Source organism: Betta splendens, chromosome 1, assembly GCF_900634795.4.
Source record: "Betta splendens chromosome 1, fBetSpl5.4, whole genome shotgun sequence".
Classification (NCBI taxonomy): Eukaryota; Metazoa; Chordata; class Actinopteri; order Anabantiformes; family Osphronemidae; genus Betta; species Betta splendens.
Genome location: NC_040881.3, coordinates 16930629 through 16944557, shown reverse-complemented (window position 1 = coordinate 16944557; position 13929 = coordinate 16930629). Strand labels below are relative to the sequence as shown.

General features: G+C 42.4%; 1 long non-coding RNA gene across 1 annotated transcript; it reads left to right on the top strand.

Annotated features, from left to right (window-relative positions):
- Positions 1 to 10710: 10710 nt before the first annotated feature.
- Positions 10711 to 12434, top strand: LOC121202127 (uncharacterized). The gene is made up of 3 exons (XR_005897469.2): positions 10711 to 10963; positions 11692 to 11779; positions 12148 to 12434. It is a non-coding gene; the product is annotated as an uncharacterized LOC121202127 (long non-coding RNA).
- The last annotated feature ends 1495 nt before the right edge of the window (positions 12435 to 13929 follow it).

Genomic DNA, 13929 nt, shown 5'->3' with positions numbered 1-13929 from the left:
TCGCCAGCGAATGCCGAGCAGGTGGCAGCTCAGCTTGGACTACAAGGTGTCATAGGATGAAGTCTCTTTAAGAGGAGAAAGGACACATGCAGCATCCTAGTACAAAGTGACACTTCCCACACTGTCTTGGATTGACCTCATCTAAATATTGCTTTTCAACTGATCAGCACCAGCACCTTATAATCATAGTATTGGCCAGACCAGGGTCCACAGCATAAGCTGTTACACCCAGATCTAGAGAGAAAGGAATGAATGTGTGATTTTTAAATGTTTTCAGAGTGAATAGAAAATGCATGCCAAAATTATTGATTATAGCTCAAAGGCACCAGATTAAAAATTAAATGTACTGTATCAACAGATATTGTTACATCTACATCTAACTGCAGATTTAGATGTGACGTGTCATAACCCGTATGAGTCGGTTTAATGTTCAAAGCAATTTCCAAAAACAACAGGCAGAGGTCGGTACACGGTAAGATAATCAGCGTAGGTTAGAGATGTCTAACTCGAGACCTACTCAACACAGCGCCGATCTTTTGAAGCGGAAGTGAAACATACACACATAGGCGCATACACATACACCATATTTATACAGATAGATATAGGAGTAGGAATAGCATTGTCAGATAGATCATTTAATGTGTGAAAGAGTTGTAAGTGAGGCAGTAGGTAGTACTACTATAGTAGTAGCAGGGACATGGAGCAGGAGCCAGCGCTTATATGTCTGGGAGCACTTTGATCTTATCAGCCCCAGAAAGGTCAAGTGTTTGATTTGTGCTCAGGAGCTGACTTATAGCAGCAATACATCATTCATGCCGCGTCATCTGCGAACCAAACACCCAGAAACCACACCTAATACAGCAGCAACTGATGCATCTGCTGCTGCTGCAGGTGGAGCTGGAGTTGGAGCCCAACGAGGTATGCTGTGCTTAGTTTATTTATAATTAAAGGCACAGAATTGAAAGAATTAAACTAAAGGTACTACAGTATATTATGTTTTAATGTTAAGGGTGACAAGCGGAGTTGGATGGATGAGGCACTGGTGAATATGATTGTGCTGGATGCACAGCCTTTCAAAGTGGTGGAAGACAAAGGCTTCAGGGTCTTTGTTCAGAAGCTTGACCCCACGTATGTCCAGCCTTCTCAACAGACTTTAAAAAGGTGGACAAAAATACGAGGAAGCCAAGAAGAAGTCCATAAATGAGTTGGAGAAAGCAGAGGCAGTCAGTGTGACTACTGACATGTGGACATCCATTACTATGGAGGCATAGTGTCTGGAACAAACTCCTGTTCTCATGGATATTAGAACAAGAGCTAAACGAATTGTAACATTTTTTAAAAGCAGTGTTAAGGCAAAAGAAAAACTCAAAGAGGTTCAAAATCACCTCCAAACTCCACCACACAAACTCCTCCAAGAAGTTTATACGTGGTGGAATTCTACGTACCTCATGTTACAACGACTACACCAACAACATGAAGCAGTCAGTCCAGCTCTGGCTCTATACCGACAGACATACCCCCCCTTGTATCATTGGACTATGCGAATAAGCCAAATAGAACAATAAGTAGCCAAATAGAACAGTGCTTGCACTGTTCTATTTGGCTACAACGGAGTTGTCAGCAGAGCAAATTGTATCGGGATCCAAAGTGATTATCAGAATGGTGCAACACAAGCTGGCATCAAAGGCTACAGGATTAAATGAAACGACAGGTCTTCTGTGCGAGAACCTACAACATATTTGGGCTACAAGGTGCAACGTAGAAACAATCCGAGTCCTCGCTTTGTCCACCCTCTTGGACCCTTGTTTCAAAACATTGGGGTTTGGCAATTAAAGCCATGCTCAGGAGGCTGTGACTAAACTGGCAGAATGTGCAAGCACAATAAGGGGGGAAAGTGCTGAGCCATCAACATCACAGGTAATCTTTCATTTATTAGAGTCTGTTATCTTTACATATATGTATGATCAAATCTAATCATGTCTTCAGTCAGCAGCAATGTTAGAACCCGATCCTGAGGCAGGAGCTGCAGACAACTTATGGGAACTGTTGGACAGCAGAGTGGGTATATTGATATAAGCATATTTTTATAATGGAAAGAAACTGTAATGTGTTTTGTTTGAGCAACTCAACAAATACCAAATCCAACGGCAAATGCAACCATGGAAGTTCAGCGGTACCTGTCTGAGTCGTACCTCTCCAGAGGAGAGGATCTGCTTGCCTACTGGAAGACACGCAACAACATATCCACTACTTTTCAGTTTGGCCTTTTTTACATGGTAGCAACATCTGTGCCGTGTGAGCGGGTCTTGAGAGGTGGCAAGCCGAAGAAGGAGCAGATTAAAACCCCGCACTTTGGAAATCATTCTTTTTCTTAATAAAAATCTTTGATGTTACAGTACAAATGACAGACGCTCGTCAATGTAGTAAAAACAAAGTTGAAGAAGCACTCACACAGTAATCGTAACATTTCACTATCACACATATTTGATATATCAAGCCTACCCGATATAAATTTATCTACAAAGAAACACAATTACACATCTTTGATAAATATATAATATATTTGACAATAAAACAGCGACTGTCAAACGTTAAGCCAACACTTATGTGTGAGGATTGGAGGTCAGTTTGCTTTGTTGCAGTTATTGCAAACAACCAGCAGATGCCTGTCTTTCTAACTGTATCAAATGTTTCGAGCAGCGTGTCGCTTTCAACCCAGCTGTGTCAAAGCTGCTCAGTGATTCACGAGGCTTTGATTTCGCCTTTTCTAGCATAGGTACAGAGAAGCGGGCAAGACGGCAGTCAGACAGGCTGGGTGAAAACAGATTACTCACTGCGACAGTACAGGTAGGACAAGGCAATCAGATAAACAAGAACAGGCGGTGGTCGAAACACTAGTTGAACTCATGAACTACAAATGCTAGAAAGAGTAGAAAAACTCAACACTCAAAGCAGAAGAAGAGAAGAACTCAACAATTGGGCAAGGGGGTAAGGCGAGTACTGGAGACTATATACCATAGTTAACTGCAAAAAGACGTCAGCTGCCAGGTCATGTGACAAGGAATGACACAGGAACTAAAACATTGTGAAGCAGACGACTGGAAAGGCCTACAAAATTAAGCAGGAAATACACAAAACCCTGTGATAACCCCAAGAGCCATAACACACAGTGTGTGGTAAAAGTTTAAAACATTTAAGGGTAGAAAATTGAAGATTGCTTCAAAGGTGGCAGCATTACCATCACTCTATGCTATTGTTTTTACTTATGCTAAACAACCGTTAGCATTAGCATGCTCGCTAGAACCAGCTGGTAGCATTAACATACCAGCTAATAATTGCTGGTGGCATCCAACAGCTGCTAAAACACCATCTATTTTGTCCAACACTCATCTCTCAGATCTTCCTCCTCAGATTAAAAATCTACACACAAATTCAGACAGTCCACATGTAGGAAAAACAAGCCAGACACAGTTTTAGTACGAAAAGTAAGAGTATGGTCATTGAACTACTAGGTGGTAAGAGTTATCTAAGAATGTGCATGTGAGAGGAAGACCGTCTCTAAGTGATCCAGGTCTTGTTACTGTGCGAGGAAACCAAGATGGTGGCAGAAGGCTGTAGTTACACAAGATGGCGGCTAAGCGCAGCGTGTGCGCACATATCTGTGTGTGCATGTGCAGTTTGGTGCAAAAAGTGGGGACAAAGGGTTTTCCGGATAAAACCTAGAGAACCGGAAGCGTCGTAAACACAGAGCAATGAAAGACAGAAAGATCACATCAACAAAGCAGATTACCTGAAGCCATATGCAGCAGTATAGTCACGTGACAATGAGCACCAGGTTACTTAGACGGGTGCAGACTGTACAGGACAGTACAGTCAGCGAAGTAAAAGGCCTCTAAAAGAATCTCTCTGGTCTTACTATAAGCTGTTAGTGCTGCTGTCCTGGTGTGACCCTCATTGTTGCCATTGTAGCTGGCTGCGCCGATCGCTCGTTTGTGAGATAACCCAGAGATCCGTACTGCGTGCACGAGTTTAGGGCGCTTTGTCCAAAGCAGCCAAAGTAAAGAGAAGCTGGGACTACAGTATGGCCGCTGGTTCCATTCCCGGCTTGACTTAAAGTTGTCCCCAGCGTATGAATGTGTGTAAAGCTCCATATGAGTCCACTGAGTGACCACCACTACTGGTTTGGAAGGTTGGTTTGCCTGTGACGGGTAAGATCCCACCTAAAACCCAGAGGCACAGTCACGATAACACTAAGGCTGGTAGATGCCCCCCCCAGCCTGCACCCACCCGGCCGTCCAATTAGAGTGGATGTGTGTGTGTGTGTGTGTGTGTGTGTGCCATCAGGTGGTTGCCAACGTGCTGTCAGGTGTCTGCCACCTGCATTAATACTGGAAATCATCATCATTTATATAGAGCCAATTGACCACAGACTTATCTCAGGGCACTTTACAAGACATTACACAACTAAACCCAACAAATCCCACAAAAAGCTTTAAACTGTAGCCAGAATTGGTGAAATTCCTAGAGTGACTCACTGCTGCCTCACAGCAAAGATGTGGGTTTAATTCCTGCGCGGCCCAGGTGATGAGTTTGCATGTTCTCCCCATATCAGTGTGTTTCCTCCCACAGTCCAAAGACATGCCGTCAGTTCACTGGAGACTCTAGTGTAGTTAGTTCCTCTCTGTGTATGTGGTTCTGTGATGGATGGAGACCTGTCCAGCATAAACGCTGCCTTTCACCCAGATACACACATAGGAAGATACATGATTATCTCACACAGTCCAGCAGAACCACAGTCTGAGGACAAATGACAGCTGGGATTGGCTCCAACAGCTGAAGGTGAGTGCCCCCCCATGTGAGCTCCTCTTCCTCCCTCCTCACTTACAGCCCTCACCTTAGCACCACATTTACCTCCGCTGAGCCAGTTGTACAGACTGTACACGAGTGGAGGCCAGGGGTGTCGTAAAGCTCTCTGTTTGGTACATCTGCATGGTTTGGTCTAGAAGCTTGTTGTTTGAGGTTGATGGCGAGCTGGACTCGAATGTTGACAGCACAAATAATATAGTCAAAGTAGTTTTTACAATTAGGGTTAGTTAGTCATCCACTAAAGTCTCATGTACGAAGTTCGTACTGAAAAATTATGATTTGGCAAATGTCAATCATCATGTTTGTATTTTTTAGGTTTGATCAATTACTGTTTTATTAACAGGATGTGTTATGTTTATATCAGTAGGTTGTGCCTTATTGGTAGGTTGTGCTTTATTAGTAGAGTAGGTTGAGTTACCGAACAGAGCGGTCAAAGACAGACTTCAAATTCTAAATTGATATCTAAATTTGACCTGACCTAGGTACTTGTTTATTTATTCACCTTCCATTTTCCAAATTTACACGTACATGTGGATTTGATACATAACTTAGAAGATAGCAGCTTTGTTAGGACCCACACACGTGTCAAGGCACTACCATCCTTAACTTTGTCTGCTTGTGATGCTTTTCGAGGCTTTGACTGTAACTTCTTCACTTTCTTTTACTCACTTTAGCTATTTATTGCTTAAAAATCAACATCAATCACATCTTACTTTACTTACTTACTAACTACTTTATACTTCATTGTGCCCAAGGGGAAATTCTTATCCGGAAACACTGCACTCATTTGTTTGACTTTCAGTACTTCCACTTCTGACAAAAGGGGTATCTTCTATGTTCTGCAACAAATTCAGATGTAAATATCTGGATATATGATAAAAAGAAATGACCTGGTAATTATGATTGGCCTTAATTAATTGATTAATTATTAAGTAAATTGGATCAAAGACTTGGCTTCACTGTTTCGGTCTGCCTGTCACCCACAACATGTTAAAGTTCACACCTGACTCAAAATTTAAAAAAAATACATATATACCCATGGAGCACCAAGAAACTCCAGCCGGAGGTCGAAGGTCGACCTCTGGGTTGTGTTACTGGGCACAACCACACCAGTGTGGACACTCTGAAAAGAGGGTCTGAGCTGTTATGGGTCAGTAAGTTATCCCCACCTGGTGGTCATTGAATCTCTCAGAAAAATACTGCATTTAATCATTGAAGCATATTTTGTTGAAGCCTTGTTAGCTGTGCTATAGCTTTGAGGTTTTTACCCCTTGTGCTCTGAAAGAAATAGGGAGTACCGGTGTGTAGCATCCTTACCTTATGTGCCCAGTGCTTGCTTTGTGCAGAAAATATTTCCCATGTACTGCGTGACTATGCACCTCCCAGAATGGAATACATATTATGAACTGAATCCTTGTCTTCTCTTCAGTGAGAGGAAGTTGCCTTTGCTGTAAACCGCTCACTCCTTGCAAGTAAAATCCTGAAGAAGGTCTCAACTGATTGTGTCTGCTTTATTTAAGATTTACAAAGGGAACTAACAACTTTCCTAACAGGATCCACTGGTCAACTCAATGGGCCTGTGGGTCTGTTGGGACTGTTAACTGAACCCTACAGTACGTCAGAGGGATTTCAACTCCCACCTTCTGGAGGGGCCATGGAGGAGGACTATCGATCGGCCTCAAAGAGATTCTGTTTTAATGACCTCTTCAATCCCACTTATAGAAAACAGGAGGCAGAGACTCACAGGTGGACTACAGTACACTGAACAAAATAATCCTGTGGTTCACATTATATAAAATGACTCCATTTTGTTACAGCTAATTGTTTAGCTTTTCCTCAAAGCATGTTTAGAGATTCAGTAAGATGTCTGGGTTTACTTATTAAGACAAGTCAAAAACATGACAACCCATTATTTTTCGGGAATCACTATTGCTCCAAAGTGTAATGTTTAGTTGGGGGAAAGTCATTTTTAATGTTTTAAAGTTAAAAGCGTGATTAACACAAATATAAAAATATGTTGCATCTTTGCTCAAATCATTGTGTACATCTCCATAATTAAATACCTTAGAGGTGAACTGTGCATTGTGTACTTTAAGCAGTTGTCAGGAGATAAAAAAAGGAAACATTGTACTCTCCCCAATGTAGAAACTTACATTAATGTTTGACTTTTTCCAGTTCAGTGATGGCGTCCACCTCTGAGTCCCTGTTTCTTAAAGCCTTTGCCAGGGTTTTGTTGGGTTTGAGAAGAGGTCGGCCTATAGTCGAACCTCAGATTCAGGAGGAACGATTGGTTTGTTGCTTGGGTTTGTAGTGTGTGAAGTGTGAGTGTAAAGCTCTTTCCAGTCAAGCTCTCTTATATCCTCCCTCTTTCCCTTCAAAGCCCCCCCCCCCAGTTGAGCTCTCTGATGTTCGCAACAATGTCTTGGTGGTGTAATGGTGAGTTATTCTTAACAGTCTTGACTAATCACTTTCTCGGTGGGAGCAGAAGTTGTAATTACTGAACAATCAGCGTTGTTATCTCATTTTTATATTTTGGCCTACAAGATAATAACAAATGACTAATAGGGCTGTCTGTCTGTATTTTAGCAGACGATTGTAGTATTAAGTATAGTAGTATTTCCGAGTTATGGCAGTTCAAAACCAAAATAAGCAGCTGTACTGTATGCTTAGACAAACCGACAGCGCGCTCCCACGTACAGCTTTCGATTTTATTATGATAATATTCCTGCCAACAAAATCAGATGTTGCAAATAAATCTGAGCGACTCTGGATTTTGCCGACTTTGAAAGCTCCGGTAAATAAACAAGTTTTACAAAACATCCACAGTCTGTGTCAGACTAGGGCAGGCGTCGGACCCACATGCACAGCACAAAGGCAGGTTGAGGATAAAGACAGGCTTTATTTCTATTAGCAGAGTCAGACGGTCCAGGTCATACACAGAGAGCTCGGTAATGATGCACAGAAGGGAGCAGACAATCTCAGGTCCAGTAGACATGCAGGGTTCGGTACACAGAAGATCTCGGTGACGGTACAGACAAGGGTTAGGCAAACTCACGGTCAGATGTTCCAGCAAAGTTCTTCTCCAGGCAAAGGTAGCAAACAAGGTTCAGGCAGAATACGGTAGTCAAGGAAGTCAGGATCAAAACACGGGAGACAAGATACTAAGTGCTGGAAAGAAGTACGACACTAAACAATCTGGCAACTGGAGTCTGTGAGAGGTGGAGGCTATATACTGGTGTTGATTAATTAACTGTTAACAGGTGTGCTGAATGAACCGGGAACTGAACTGAGAAACAGGAAGTATTACAAAATAAAACAGGAAATAACGTGAACTATGACAGTCTGTGGCGTTCTCGTGTGCTCTGGGAGAGCGTTCCACAGACTAGGTGCAGCTAAGCGAATGGTTCGATCTCCTCTTGAGTTTTGTCTTCAGCTAAATAAGTGTAAAACAGTCCTTATTACTCATGCCGAATCAATATATGTAGAACAAACAACCTGCTGCATTAATGAGTAGTACATCTGCTGAGTCCTGGCGTTCTGTCATACCATAGAGAGAGTTTATTACAATTTATTTATTTTTATTTTTTTATTTTTATTATATAATATCCTCTACAAGTTAGCAGCGGTAGTCTGCCAGTCTTGTGTGAATTACCTTAGCCAATTCAATACCAAGAGCGTTTAAAAAAAGTGAAGTGAAAGGTTATGGCGTCCCACAGCCAACGTACGTGCAGCTGATCATGCTGCACGATCTCCCATGGAGCTTTTTCTTTGTCTTGCAGCTAAAGTATTTCACACCTACTGACTGAGTGGTGACATTATGTTAACATGTCTCTGTGCCAATACAGAGTAGGGGGAAGGTTTGTGAAGTTTGCTTTTGCAACTGAACCAACATCAGACACTGTGCTCACGGTGGAGAGCAAGTACTAAATCGACTGTGTTGCCTGTGTAATAAAAGTTTGTTTTTCTGCAGATATTGTGATTAATGTCATTCCGGTATAATGTTGGAGCTTCCGTTTAAAGGACATTGGCTATATCTTACTGGTTTAACCGTTCTCACACACCTTAAAAGTGGTCAAAGTGGTTTATGCTGCAGAGCAGGAGTTCTTTTCGTTTTTATCCAGTACAACCGTTAGCATTTGGAAACACACTGTGTATCTCTTCTCTTAATGTGTGCAATCAACAAAGACTGGGCAGCAGGGCGACACGGTCCGTGTATGTTCTAACAGTTTGATTTTCCTATCAGAATAAAAGCTGGAAAAACAAGAAAACGACTTGTTTTCTCGTTTTCCGTTATCTCCTCAAAAGGAGAAAACGGGAAGCAGCTTCAAATCCAATTCTGGGTCTAGTTTTGAAAACACTGTTTTCAACTCATTTATTCGTTTTTAACACGGTGCTGTGATTAAATTCAGTTTTTTGCTTATATGAAGAGAAACGAGTAAACGGATGTTGTTTGTATTTTATTTTCTGGACAACTTAACCAGAAAACGGCTTGATTTCAGCCGATGTTGTCTGGAAAGGAAAATATAAATCCATTACTTAAGTTGCCATTGAGCACCGGCTTCCTGTCGTTGTTGTACTGTACTGTGTTTCAAAATAAGAGTCTCACTTTCTTAGGCCGCGTGTCTGGCATCTAACGTGCGTACCGTCAGAGCAAACCTTACAGAGTGTGTGGTGGGGGAGGGGTCTGTCGTTACAATACGAAGTTACTGGACTTACTGGGAGCTGTGGTCCTGTCTACTTTGCCATGACAGCCGACCCAAACAACCATGTGCTGTGTTACCGGCGTGTCCAGACACATTAACAGGTCCTCCGGTTCTAAAACGTTCTAAAACGACTCGTTTTTTCATTTTCCCAGCTTTTATTCTAGAGCAATTGACAAAAAACACTAGCGTGCATTGACAACTTGATCCAAGTCATCTGCCTATGAATAAGTGGCTCCTCAGCACCAAATTGTTGGAACGTCAGTGACGCCACTTCCACAATTCTCTTGTTGCCTGCATTTGACAAGCAAACTATAGGTCATTGCGGTCTGAGTACATTTTAAGAGTTTGGTTTCTTCACCAACTTAAAAGCTGCTATAACGAGGGAACAATTTATTTTTTCGTTCTCTGCTTTTTTCTCAAAACAAAAAATCAGCTTTAAATCCAACTCCGTGCCTTGTGTCGAAAAAACAACACTTGAATTGCGTTTGTCGCTCATATAAAGAGAAACGAAAATCCAGTTTTTCTATTTTTTCATGACCAACAAACCGTAAGACAAGTACAGAGATACATATAAAATACATTTATAATACACAATGATGAATAAATATAGATTCCTATTTTATGTTATTATACGTATATTGTTGTATTGGATTGGCTGGAGAAGGGACTGTGTCTCTCGGGTGGCCTGGGAACTGTGTAAAAACATCAGCAGCTTCCATATAAATAAATAAATAGCATAAATAATAAAATAAATAAAGCATAATAATCTTTAATAGTTAAAAATGAACTACTCTACATTTAATGATACAATAATATGACATCGTTTTTTGTGCTTAATGTGCAGACACAGATAGAAAATGAACAGCTGGACCTCACATCTTTGCGCCACCTGGTAGTTAAAACGAGACTAGCACCCTGATTTTTTTCCACTTGCTGCAGGATTAAAAATCCTTAGTCGGGGACGTACTGCAGTAAAAAAGGTGGTCGCTTTGAAGTTCTATGACTGTACCAAACTTAATAAGTGATGACCTGTTAAGAAAAGAGCTGTCCAGACACGGTAAAATAGTTTCTGCCATAAAAAAGCAAGCAACCGTAGCTGCATCATGTGATTTCCCACAGGTGTCAAGCATACATGATCCTCAACAACAAGGAGGAACATTTGAATCTGGCCATTAGACTAAGAGTGGAAAAAACTCCAGCAGTAGGTGGACATGACCTTGTGGTTGGCGAAGACAACAAGCAGACTGAAGAGGCTGATGTGGAGTCGTTTAACACCAGCAAAGCTGTTGACATGCCAACTCAGGAAATGCAGACTGACCATGAAAAGGAGATATGTGACGATGATCTGGATGAAATCAGTGCTGCAGCTGCACAGAACGTAGAGATGGCAGAAGGTGAAAAAGAACTCTGTAAAAAAGGAAGATTACTGTAGACAGCTCCTGAAACCAGTTGGGGGTTGTGAAAAAGGCAAAGGGGAGGAAACTGGACAGTTAACAGCTACCTCCGTAGTCTGACGTTAGGGAACATGATGTCTCTTTATGCACAGACACTGAAATGTCTGACTGCTGATCTCAGTCACAAAGGCCCAAGGCCTACAGTGTTGATAGAGTTAAGCTGTTTCTGTTGCAGACAAAGAATATGAAGGGGGTGAAAATTGAAGATCATTTCCCAGACAAAGAAAGTTTTGTAAAATCTGTTTGTGGGCAGTTGAGAAGCAGGGGAAAATGAGGTTATACTGAGCAAGAGGTTTATACAGCTTGTTTGTTTTACATGTGCTTATTACGCACGATAAATGATAAAAAATAATGTTTGCCCTGTTCAAACCTGGGGAATAAACGATTTTGATTCTGAAAGCAGCTGATCAACTTCGTACAGTAGATTAAAGAAACCACCTCACCAAAGTGATTTAAGAACTTTATAATTATGATGATGGTCTTTATACAGTAACTGCAAACTGTTTGACATGCTGCTAATGGGTTTAATTGTTGTTTTTGATTTCTCCTTTCTCATGTTTGATTTTAAAATTAGTACACTGAACCTGAATGGGGCCAGGGATTTGAGGAAAAGAATGGCTGCTTTTGAGCTCGTGAAATTGAATCGGATTGATGTTATGTTTATACAGGAGACGCACTGTGACAGCAGCAATGAAGTCGACTGGCACAAAGAATGGGCAGGTGACACTGAACCATGTCAGCAGCAGTAGTGGAGGGGTAGGCATTCTGTTCTCCAAATCCTGTCTTCCAACCTCCCTTAGTGTTTCAAGGTAATTCCAGGCAGGCTATTGGCAGTGCAGGCAGTGTTTGAACACTGCACAGTTGCTTTGATTAATGTATATGCTCCTACCGTTGGGACAGAGGTAATTTTTTCAGTTCTGACAATCTCCTGTTATTAGGCGCTGATTTTAACTGTACTAAAAATGACTTGCAAGATTGTAACCACATTGATCCTCACTCCGCATCAAAGAATGTTTTAAAACAGATTAGAGAGGCTGTAATTTTTACAGGGATTTGTACAAATGTGAGTTCACAGAGAATGAGGAATGTTTTCAAAATTTCTGTGGTGATCTTTGTGTTGGCAGAATCCCTGTCCCTACAGGAACTGTGCACAGCCCTGCAAAGCATGAAAGGGAGGAGAGCTCCTGGTCTAGATCGACTGCCTGTTGAGTTTTTCAAGGCTTTTTGGGCTGAACTAGGCCAAGATTTATTACGTGTGTTGAATGAAAGTATTGCTACACTGCAAAATGATGACACTTTTTTGTGAACTAAAATACTGCTAAAATAAACTGGGCAATAAGTGAGGCTTTGGCTGTTGGAAGATGGAAGAGGGGCCTTCCCAGCCTCCCCAGGGGTCTCACTTGGAAGAAAGGTGGTCAGGTTCCCGACTGGCTCTGCTACCCATTCCACCGCCCCCCACAACCCTCAGCCAGGAAGAGACAGCCGAGACCCAGGGACCGCAGCACTACTGCCCAGGCGCCACACGCAGCACAGCCAGAGCCATCATCATCCTTCTTTCACACTTACCCATTCTCTCGCTCAAGTATGCCCATGCTCGCCCCGTGTAGTGCTACACTCAAACCCACACACATACACGTATCAGCGAGTGTTTAGTCCGTCTGCTCTAATGCAGTTCTCACACATAACCAGCAGATGTCGATGTTCTGACTGTGTCATATGGTGTCGAGCAATGTGTCGATTTCAGCCCAACTGTGTCATAGTTGCTCAGTTGCTTCGATTACGCCATCTTTAAGCATGGCGTGAACAACAGGGCTAAAGCATGACATGGCATGAACAATGACAGCTACTGCAAAACGTGAAACACAAGATTAAAGTCTTAAATGCCAAGCAACGTGTGACTGACCGGCAACCGAGCCCATCAATGGTTCAAAGCAACCGACCTGACATGACCAGGGTGGCGCGATGAGGTGATAATGACCCAGCACCGAGTCCTGGGCTGCAGGAGTCTTTAAAGGGATGCAGAGGGGAATCACAGGTGTGGTGAGTTGGGCTGATTGCCAGGAGTCTACTGAGGGAAAGAGAGGGAGTGGGCGTGGTCCAAAGCAGAGGCGTGGCCTGGTGAGGAAGAAGGTGGGGTCCAGGGTAAAAACAACAGGATAGCTGGCGGAGCCAGCCCAGAATCCTGACACTACCCATTCATACCGTGGTCTGCTCATTGAACTGTGAAGGTAACTTATCCAGCATTCTAGAGAAAATGAAAATGAAGATTAATATAAAGCACAAAGAAATGAAGGACAAGAAGACGGTAAGCGATGGGAGTTAATGTTTGACGCTTCAGATGAAGAAGAAGAAAATGATGATGATGATCAAGAAATAGAAAGAGATAATCAAATAGAAGATAAAAAAGATGGTGATGATGATGATGATGATGATGATGATAACAAAAAGGTTTCAAAAAAACACTTATCTCTAAAGACTGGAAAATTAAATGGTCCTTGGTGACGGTAATTGAGCGTGGTTCCGTTCAGAGGAAGATAAAATGCACACACATATTTATAAACAATGCCTTTCTTTTTTTATTCATGCTGAGGAGGAGAAGGAGGAAGAACCTGAACAAGTTCAGAAGGTGGTTTGGAACCGTGGGTGTCGCCCTTCTCCTCCGCAGCAACAGCAGCAGCAGCAGCGTTGCGTCCTCACCGCCGACCTCGTCTGGGGTAACGATGACGACAGTGAAAAAAGGCAATGCTTTTGCTTCTGCTACTAGCGGCCGCAAGCAGAAGAAAAAAAAGGCAAGAAGGAAAGGTATCAAATTTGTCTGCCTTCCCTGGACGCTTTCCTGGAGCGGCGTCCGGAATAGAATCCGAAACAGATGCCCAAGCCTCAGCTGGCTTTTGATGTGAAGGAGC